Below are 10293 nucleotides of genomic sequence, written 5' to 3'. Positions count from 1 at the left end.
TTTTTGTTTTGTTTTGTTTTTTGATACAGGGTTTCTCTGTGGTTTTGGAGCCTGTCCTGGAACTAGCTTTTGTAGACCAGGCTGGTCTCGAACTCACAGAGATCCACCTGCCTCTGCCTCCCAAGTGCTGGGATTAAAGGTGTGCGCCACCACCGCCCGGCTGGTTACTGCTTTTGTCAGCAACGAAACAACCAGGGTGGTGGTGCACACCTATAAATAGCCAGGGTGGTGGTGCACACCTGTAATAGCCAGGGTGGTGGTGCACACCTGTAATAGCCAGGGTGGTGGTGCACACCTGTAATGCCAGTGCTCAAAAAGCCAAGGTCAGAAGACTAAACAACTGCTGTGAGTGTGAGACCAGCCTGGACTGCCTCAAAACACAGAAGAAAAAAAAAATAGAAGGAAAAAAAAAAAACGAAGAAGACACAAACTTAGTCTTTTCCACGACTATTCCAAGATTTTAGAGTCAAAATGACTTCTACTAGTGTTGAAAAATCATAAAAAAACAAAAACAAACAAACAAAAAAACAAAATGAAACAAAACAAAAAGCTATTTTGAATTGCAGCCAGAAACTTGGCTGAAAAAGTTGAGCACGATGATGGTTGTGGGAGAGAAAATAAGATGTCCTTTCAGGAGTGTGTGCCTCCCTTTCCAGGGTCTCTGTGGGGCGAACCATTTGGTCGCAGCATAGTCACTGAACCCTCAAATCACAAGTTCCCACAGAACGCTACAGTTTTGTCCAGGGCAGCCCCGAGGTGCCTTCTTGGTGGTGATTTGACAAGCTGCGGACATTAGCTGCCGAGATGAAATGTGAAATTGAAGAAGCCTCCAATGAAGCAGCCAGACACAGACAGAACTAACTGAAGGTTCAGTTGAGTTTCATATTAGGAAATGCAAACAGACCTCAGAACTCCGCTTCAAGCTGCCTGCGCTGAGACCTCACTAGCTGGGGCTGCATGGCCAGCCTTTCTCACTGGCATGTTCTCTGGATGAAGAGCTTGCTCCAGCAGCCTCCACCTGTGATGCCACGAGAGGTCCCGCCACACAGGAAGGGCAATTCTGCTGTTTTATTTTATCCCCGAGTCAGCTCGGGGTTAGGGGTTCGAAATCACCTGGTTTTTATCAGCCAACCTGAAACTCCCTGTAATGCTGTGGAATGCATTTTTTTTTCTTTTTGGAGTTGAATAGAAGCATTAATGAACTGAGCAGAACGCCTTTGTGACTCCTGGAGTTCGGCCCCAGCCATCACCTGTTTATAATTAGCCTTTGCACAGCATCACGGCTTTGTGCTTCTGCGGGGATGTTCGCCGCAGGTTGGTGATAGCTTCTCTCTGACAAGGCGGCTCTTCTGCCACTTGTAAGTTGATGGGTCGTTTTCCACTGGCGTGTGATTCTGACACATACCAAGGCCTCCTACAGAGGCCCTTAAATCAATGCCATCTTTTGTCAGAGTTTCTTCTCTGACTTCCCAATGTGAACATTCATTATACAGCAATACAGATAATACAAGAAGAAATCACATGCAATCATGGTCAAGCGACCCATTGTAGTAGTTGTATTTAGTAGGAAAACATACTTGATCACAAGAGAGCTGTGTAGTCAGTAAAGGGGTCACGCATCTGCAATCCCAGCACCTGGGAGGCTGAAGCAGGAAACTTGCCTGGAGTTTGAGGTCAGCCTGCCTATATAGCAAACCTTATGTGAAAACTAGAGTTTGTAATAGAGGAGGCTGGGGAGGGGGTGGCTCCGTGGGAGAGTACATAACTAAAATGTACAAGGCCTTGGGTTTAATTCCCAGCACTGCAAAAAATAATGAAATATTTTGAAACAGTGTTTCACCATGATTGCTGTGGGTTCTTTTTTGTTTGTTTGTTTTGTTTTTGTTTTGTCTTTTTTTTTTTTGTTTTTTTTGGAGAGTGGATGTGAAGGAAGCAGAGGTTGGGCATAGTGGCGCACGTCTTTACTATCAGCAGAGGCAGATGGGTCTCTTTGAGTGTGATGCTAGCCTGGTCTACATAGTGAATTCTAGGACAGACAGAGATAGGTAAGTAGATAGATATTGTCTTTGTCTAGTTATTATAATATCTCAAGGTCACGACGATCTTTTATCTTTTTATATGAAACATAATGAGGAATGAATGGGAGCCCTCATGAGGTAAATGCCAGCATGGTACTCATGGTGGCACATGCCTGTAATTGTAGAACTCAGGAAGCTGAGGTGGGGGTTTGAGATCAACCTAGATCGTGTACTAAGACCTAGTCAAGGAACCAAGAGCAGGGATGCAAGGGTGGAGGGCTGGGGGGCTGGGGGGGGAGAGGATCCGATTTTTATGATGCTGCCTCCTAGCGAGCACACTTCCTGTCCGTTCCTTTGAGCGCACTTCATTCTGACAAGACTGCCTCATGCACATAAAACAATTAATTAAGCATTTTGTATAACTGAGTGAGAAGCAAGACTTGGCTAGAATTCTTTCACAACTTCTTTCTTTGTAATTATTTGCTTTTGCCTTTCAGAAATTACAAAGCCCCTGAAAGAAAGAAAGAAAGAAAGAAAGAAAGAAAGAAAGAAAGAAGAGAGAGAGAAAGAAGAAAGAAAAAGAAAGAGAGAAAGAAAGAAGAGAGAGAGAAAGAAGAAAGAAAAAGAAAGGGAGAAAGAAAGAAAGAAAGAAAGAAAGAAAGAAAGAAAGAAAGAAAGAAAGAAAGAAAGAAAGAATAATACAGTTTTGTAAATAGGGGAAACTGAACTTTGGGACTGATTCCGATTTCTATGGTGTCCCACCAATCAGTGTCCGTTCCACCTCCAGGTTTATGATGTTCTTTCCTAGACTTCAGACCTTTTCATTTTCCGGTTGTGCTGGGTAAATCTGTTAGCGTACCGGTTTTCAAGTCATGCAGTGGCCGTTTTAAAAGAAACATTTTTAATAAGATAAGCATTTCATTAGATGCACACGCTTTCCCATTTCAGCGCCTCATAGGAACGGGGCGGCATCCAAGCTACTTCCATTTGCCGGTAATTCGGCTCATGCACAGCTCATCCGGTTCAGAACTACTTAGCTCTGCTTGGCTGTTCCACTGAAGCTGGGCTGTTCATGAGAAGCCCCGCAATACAATTGTGGCCCCTCGGGGGACCATATACATTTATATAAGTTATCTCCGCCTGCGCCCTGTGGTGTCAGAACCTCTCAGATTTGCTAACCATAAAAAATCTGCCTTAAGCATATTACTAACTTTAAAACCCTAATGATATTGATGTCATATTTCAATTTTTAAAAAACCTCTCTATGCTCCACCCCTGCAAAAAAAAAATGTGTAAAACTTATCCAATGGAATCATGTTAAGGTTAAAAGCACAATTTATTTAAAAGAATGGCAAATGTACTCCAGTTTAAAACACGCACATACGCACGCGCGTGCGTGCACACACACACAAGTGCGCGATCCTTCATGTACACACACTGTTTGGTCAAAATGTAATAATTAAATAAGTAATAAATCTCCAAACTGAAGTAAAATTACTAATGGAAGTAGGAATCTATGTAGTTTTCTTTAAAGTTAAAGAGGGAAGGAGAATTTCTACGGGACTAATGAGTCTAAGCCTGATTAGTTCAAGAGAGCACGGGGCAGCAGCCCCACGGGACTTTTAGAATGGGTCTAGCACAGTTGTTAAGAAGGTGGCGCACGCCTTTAATCCCAGCACTCGGGAGGCAGAGGCAGGCGGATCTCTGTGAGTTCGAGACCAGCCTGGTCTACAGAGCTAGTGCCAATACAGGCTCCAAAGCCACAGAGAAACCCTGTTTCGAAAAACCAAAAAAAAAAAAAAAAAAAAAGAAGGCCGTCCACAGCAGCCGTATGAAGCAACTGTGTGTGATGGCAGGACTCTCCACTGCATATAGACCATCTGGCTGTGAAAGGCAGATAGGAAATTCAAAAACACAGCCCTCAGCTTGTCCCTGCAAGGTTACTCTGTAATAATGGATTTTTTAATTCTTTACAACGGAAAAAATATGTTGTATTAAGCACACGGCATTTCTTACTGGGAAAACACAAGTTGGCTTGCACATCTCTGGAACCTTCGTGAGTGGCTTATATGAGAACGACAGGAACACATTAGCTTTATTTTTTTTTATTGTTTGGCTTCTGAAGATTTTGATAGACTATTGTCATAATTCTGTTACTTTCTGGGCATATAGAACATTTCTATAATTCCAACTTTGGATATAGAGGCCAAGAGTCAAGAGTTCACGGCTATCCTTGGCTATACATTAGGTTCAAGGCCAGGCTGAGAGCCCATCTCAAACAAACAAACAAACAAACGTCGCTGCAGCCTGGCGGTGGTGGTGCAAACCTTTAATCCCAGCACTCGGGAGGCAGAGGCAGGTGGATCTCTGTGAGTTCCAGGCCAGCCTGGTCTACAAGAGCTAGTTCCAGGACAGGCTCCAAAGCTACAGAGAAACCCTGTCTCAAAAAAAAAAAAAAAAAAAAAAAAAAAAAAAAAAAAAAAAAAAAAAAAAAAAAAAAAAAAAAAAAAAAAACAACAGGGCTGTAGAGAGAGATGGTTCTGTGGTTAAGAGTACCTATTGCTCTTCTAGAGGACCTGAGTTTGGTTCCCAGCACCCATGTCTGTGGCTCATATGTCTGTAAACCAGCTCTAGAGAGGGAGATGTCCTCCTCTAGCCTCCGAAGATAGCCATAAACTTGAGGCACACACTCACACAGACGCACATAAATTAAAATCATAAATCTTAAAAAAGAAAGAAAGAAATCCTCCAACCCAGTGTGTTTGTAATCCTAGTACTCAGGAGATGGAGGGAGGAGAATAAGGAATTCATGATCATTCTTGGCTATATAATAAGGTCTTGGCTAGCCTGAGCTACAAGAGGCCCTGTCTCTCCCAGCTATGCCTCCCCCCCTCCAAAATACAGAAAAGAAAGGAAAGGAAGGGGAAACTAAGAAATAAAGGAAGGGCAAAGGAAAGAAGAAGATCAAACAAACCCTAAATGGACTGAGAAGGCTTCTAGGAAGAATCAAGTCTATGACAGAAAAATGTACCAAAAAAAAAATCTACCAAAAAAAAGTTAAGAGATACTTGTCAACTTAAGGGCTAACACACACTCAGTCAGGTGGCTTTTCTTCAGGGTTAGGGCACAAGGACCAGGGCTGAGTGGTATTGACTATACAGAACCACCGCTCCCTTCGCTGGGATCTTGGGTGTCCAACTGCTTACCTCTGGAGAGACGGAGATGAAGGTGGCAGCACCCAGCAAGGCTTTAGAAATCCTGTTTACTCTCAGTGAGTCTCGACCCAGATCCCAGTCTGTATCTGAGCTGGCGTGTGTTTCATCTCGGCTGCCTTTGACATTCTTCACTCAGTTATGCTTGTCCTGTGATCACAGCTCTCTTTGTTTATGATTTTCTTTAATAGAGGGAGACTCTGAGAAGTCATTAGCAGGTATCTTACCTCCAGGACTTTACTGTGCACTTCCCCCAGGGTTCTCATCCCCACTGTGTGGGAAATGAGTGAGAAGAAAAAGTGACTTTCACTAAGTCCCACAGCTTGAGGAAGAGGCATCCTAACTCCAAGAAGAGGGCTGCCTACACCGATATCTAGTCAACCCTCACCCAGTCCCCTGGCTTTCCTGTCTCTCTCCTGCATCTTTGGGTGTCCAGAGAGCTAATGGACTCTTATAGCAAACACGCTTAAGTCAGTCAACACAAGTTTTTGAATAATTAATTAACTCTACACCACACTACCAAACAAGTAAGAGAGGGAAATCAAGTCAAGGAACAGTAGCTAGGAGAGTGAGACTCTTTTTTGGTTCTTTATAGTTCCAAGAAGACTTCGCCTTGTCTAGTTGCCTTGCACGCATCTCTCTAGACAGAACCTCTTTCTCTGGAATTGCTTGCTCTTCATGTATCAAGAAACAGCTGGCCTTGGGAACCCCAATAAGACCTTTGTCCTGTTCGGGAGCAGCAAAGTGGTAGCTTTTCCATGAAGGATGAGTAACAAGCTCTTGGTGGTGGGGTTGAGATTTTGATCTCTGGAAGGAAGGGGGCAGGAAGGCAGGCAGGTGAAAGAGGAGCAGGAACATTCCCAGGGTAACCATGCTAATAAATTCCTGGGCAGTGCTGTGCTGAATCCCAAACCCTGTGGCTGGATGGAATCCCAGGGTCCAACGAGTGCTTGGGAACTGAATGAATGGAGATAGGACTTGGACACACAGGTCCGCATTCACTGGATGAGCCATTCATCCTGGTTCTTCCTTCCTCCTTCCCTCTCTCCCTCCCTCTCACTCTCTTTTCTTTCCTTCCCTTCCTTTCCTCACCTCCCCTTTTTCCTTCCTACCATCTCTCCTTCCTCCCTCCTCCATCCTTTCCTCTCTTCCTTCCTAGTCTCTTTACTCCTACTCTTTCCTCTTTGTCATTTCCTTTCACCGCCTCTTCACAACAAATAAAAGGAAGATGTTTCCCAACCGCAGTGAGTTCTAGAGGAATATCTTTACAGCCTAATTAGCTGGCTCTTAATTTGTGAGGAGCTTAGCTGTGTATGTTTCCTAATTAGACTAGGAAGCCCTAATGGGACTGCAGCTACTGCCTCCCCCAGGCAAGCTGCCTTCACAAGACACTGCCCAGTCCCAAGGAAAGTGCAGGCACTTTCCTTTGTAATGATGTTCCCAAGTCCTACCTCAGTTCAACCTGCACTTTGTGCAAGAGGAAGGCTTTTCATTCTCTGCCTAGTTATATGTACTTCAGATGTTGAAAGCACTTGAAAGTCTGGCGAGGAGGGTGTCCAAGTTTATCCCTTTAAAAGCCAGAAGATTGTCTCAGCTTTCTCTGACCAGTCTGTCTTTCTGTGCAATCCCCTCTGAATTCCACACATAGCTTTACATTTCTTCCTGAAGAAGAAAAAGGAAATTGTTCCCACAAATGAAAACAAGCTCCATTATTTCTTAATGAATCTAAGATTCCCAAAGCTGAACTGGACCCTGCTCTGGGGAGTCAGGTAACTTGCCTCCGGCAGAGGCCACAATGCCATCCGTCAGGGCAGGGGGAATAAGTCCCAGCGGCACACAAAGCCAATTGTATATTTTATATACAACAGGAAATATCTCTCTGCAGCCCCACGGGTGGTCTCACAGCCTAAAGCAACCGAATTGATTACCCGTGGCTTGTTTAATTCCAAATGTCCTTGATAGTTGACAAAGCACCATGTTGACATAGGACTCTCAGTGCTCATCTGTGGCCAGGCAGTCTAACAGTGAGAAATCGAAAGAAAGTTCAGGAAGAATCTGCATCCATGCCACTGACTTCCAATACAGAAAGTGAGCCTGTCACACATTAGGGGTATGTTTCGTTTATGTCCTGTAGAGCAGCCAAGTTTCTCCTTTGCACGCAGGAACGATGTCACCCCAGAGCTGGGACAAAGACTGTAGCTTCTGATCTATGCTTGCTGACGACATGGACTCCTACCGCTCATAGATGGGATCTGGACCTTAGCACCTGATGTTAGTAACAAGTATCCAAGGACTCTCAAGGCTTTGCCTCATCTTGCCCATCTCTTATAGGTTAGCCCCCCACCCTTTTCTGGATTGCCTCTTCTACGCTATAGCTTTTCCGACTTAACTTATTCACTGCCGCGGGCCTTTACAAAAGAGACCTTACCTGAATGCAAGCTGTTCTTCCCCTTCCCCATCTAATTCCTCTCCAGCTTTCCACTCAAACGCCTATTCCTTCCCCTTGGGCCAGCCCAGGGCTCTCTAGTACAGTCAGCTGGTGTAGCTGGCTAGTCTTTTGCCTTTAAACTAGAAACCAGCCAATGCCTATGAATTTTGGAGATTTGTTCATCCTCCGCTGTAAGAACAATGTCTGCCTTCTCTCATAAGTGGCTCCGGCGCCTAACATAAAGCTCAGCAAAGCGCCGCTGCCCAGTATGTGACATGAAGGAAGGCGTTGACTGAATAGAAGAGAAATGAATGACGTAAGCAAGGAGTCATCACAAAAGCAACTAGACAGGGCAGAAAAGACCAGGGATGCCAAGGGTTTGAGAAGGGAAGACTGCATGTCATTGCCATTTGGTGATGTCACGATCTGGCAGGACAGGGCTTTGCTTTCAGTTTCCAAAGCCCTGAGAATGAATCTTAAAACCTGAGGCCCCACTCAGAAGAGTTGGAGACAGAGAATCGGCTGTATATTTGTACACTGAGCTCACAGAGCTGCTGTAGATAAGAAGTGCCCACACCTGAGTATCACAGGTGGATGGGTGGATACTAAGTGTCACGGTGAATGGATGGATACTAAATTGCCTAGCTGGGTGGTGCCACATACTTGGAAACCCAGTACCCTGGAGATAATGGCTTAAGGATAATCAGGTCATCCTGGGCTCCACTGTTTTTTTGTCTTATAAAGTACCGGAGAGCTGGTTCAGTGGGGAAGAGCGTTTGCTATGCAAGCACGGGTGTGAACAGCAGCTTGTGGATCCCAGCACCTATATTAGGAGCTGGCGTAGCCATTCATGTGTCTGAACCCCAACACAAGCATGAACTGAGACTGGGGAGAGGTGGAGGCAGGAAAATCACTTGGGGATTGTTAAGGCCCAGTCCAGCTCCAGGTTTAGTAAGAGATCCTGTCTCAAAGGAATAAACAGATTGATAGAGCAAGGCACCTGCCATCCTCCTCTGCTGCCTCATGTGCACAGATGAGCGCTCTCACACCCAGAGCTGCACCCCTGCCTCATGTGTACAGATGAGTACACTCACACCCAGAACCTCACCCTGCCTTATGTGCCCAGATGTGTACTCACACCCACCAGTACGCCCCTGCCTCATGTGCACAGATGAGTGCACTCACACTCAGTACTGCACCCCTGCTGCCCATGAATACATATGTTCTTTCTTTCACACAGGAAATAGTATCATTCAGCTTTAAAAAGGAAAAAAAAATCTGACACATGATTCAGTACTAGCGCTTGCAAAGGCATTGTGGGGGTACCGGGTGGTACCTGAAACGGGCTTTGGAGGAAGGTAGACAGATGAGCCATTGTCCTAGGATGGCTTTAGTTTGTTTGTTTATTGTGCCCCTGACATCCTCCAATCCTTGGTTACTTCATTTGTGAAATAAAAAAAATGATGTTTGGTTCTCAAGATATTATAAAGATTAAACAAGATAAATTATATAGAATATATGTATATATTTTAAATATTGAATAAGAGAAACACACACACACACAGAGGAGGCAGGTCTTGACCTAGAAGGAAAGATTGGCAAAATGACATAATTGTGGATCTCACTAAAAGTAAGTCTTAGAAAACAGCAAAAAGTGGCAAGAATGTAGGAAATCTGTTACCCTTGCACCTCTTTGGGGGGTGTGAAAAGATGTAGTCACTTTGGACAGAAGACTGGGTAATTCCTCAATGGATTAAGGATGGCACTAGCCCTGGAGAGATGGCTTAGTGGTAGAGAGCGCTTGCTCTTGCAGAGGACCCAGGTTCAGTTTCCAGCTCCCACGGTGACTCACAGGCATCTGTAGCCCCAGTTCCAAGGGGTTGCTGATTCTGACTTTTGTGAGCCCTGGCTATGCATCTGATGCACAGACACACAAAAGTTAGGAACAACAAAATGTCAAATTATTATCTGACACAACACTTGTGCATAAGGGAGATAAAGTTATGTGTATATACGAAACATAAACTTCAATACTTACGCAGCAATATTCTTAGCAGGGAAAAGGTGGGCATCGCCCAGATGCTCACCAGCTGATGAGTGGACAAACAAAATATGGAATATCTGCATAGGAGAGTATTTTTCGCAGTAAAAATGAAGGCGGTACTTATGCACACTATAATGGCTTTTTGACTGCCAATTTGACTTGGACTTAGTATCACCAAGGAGACACACCTCTGTGTGTGCTTATGAGGATATTTCCAGATAGGTTTAATGGAGAGGAAGCTTCACCTGAGGACAAGAAAGAAGATTGAGCAGCAGCATTCCCGTCTGGCTCTCTGTTTCCTGACTGCAGGTTTGACATGATAGCTAACCACCCCCCCCCCACTGCACCATCCCAGCCATGACGAGCTGCACCCTCAAACCCTGAGCCAAACACTCCCTTCCTTCCCCACGCTGCTTTTGTCAGGTGCTCTGTCACAGCAGTCAGGAAAATATCAAACCCACATGCTGAAACATGAGTGAGCTTTGAAAACTAAGGGAATGAAAGGAGCCCGCCAGGAGCAGTGTCTATGATGCCACCTGTGCGAAAGGTCCCAGATAGGTGTGTGGTGGCTTCAGTGGGAATTGCTGCCAT

Source organism: Alexandromys fortis, unplaced genomic scaffold, assembly GCF_014885135.2.
Source record: "Alexandromys fortis isolate MF-2015 unplaced genomic scaffold, M_Fortis_MF-2015_v1.1 scaffold_104, whole genome shotgun sequence".
Lineage (NCBI taxonomy): Eukaryota > Metazoa > Chordata > Mammalia > Rodentia > Cricetidae > Alexandromys > Alexandromys fortis.
Note: the sequence above shows the minus strand (reverse complement) of the source record.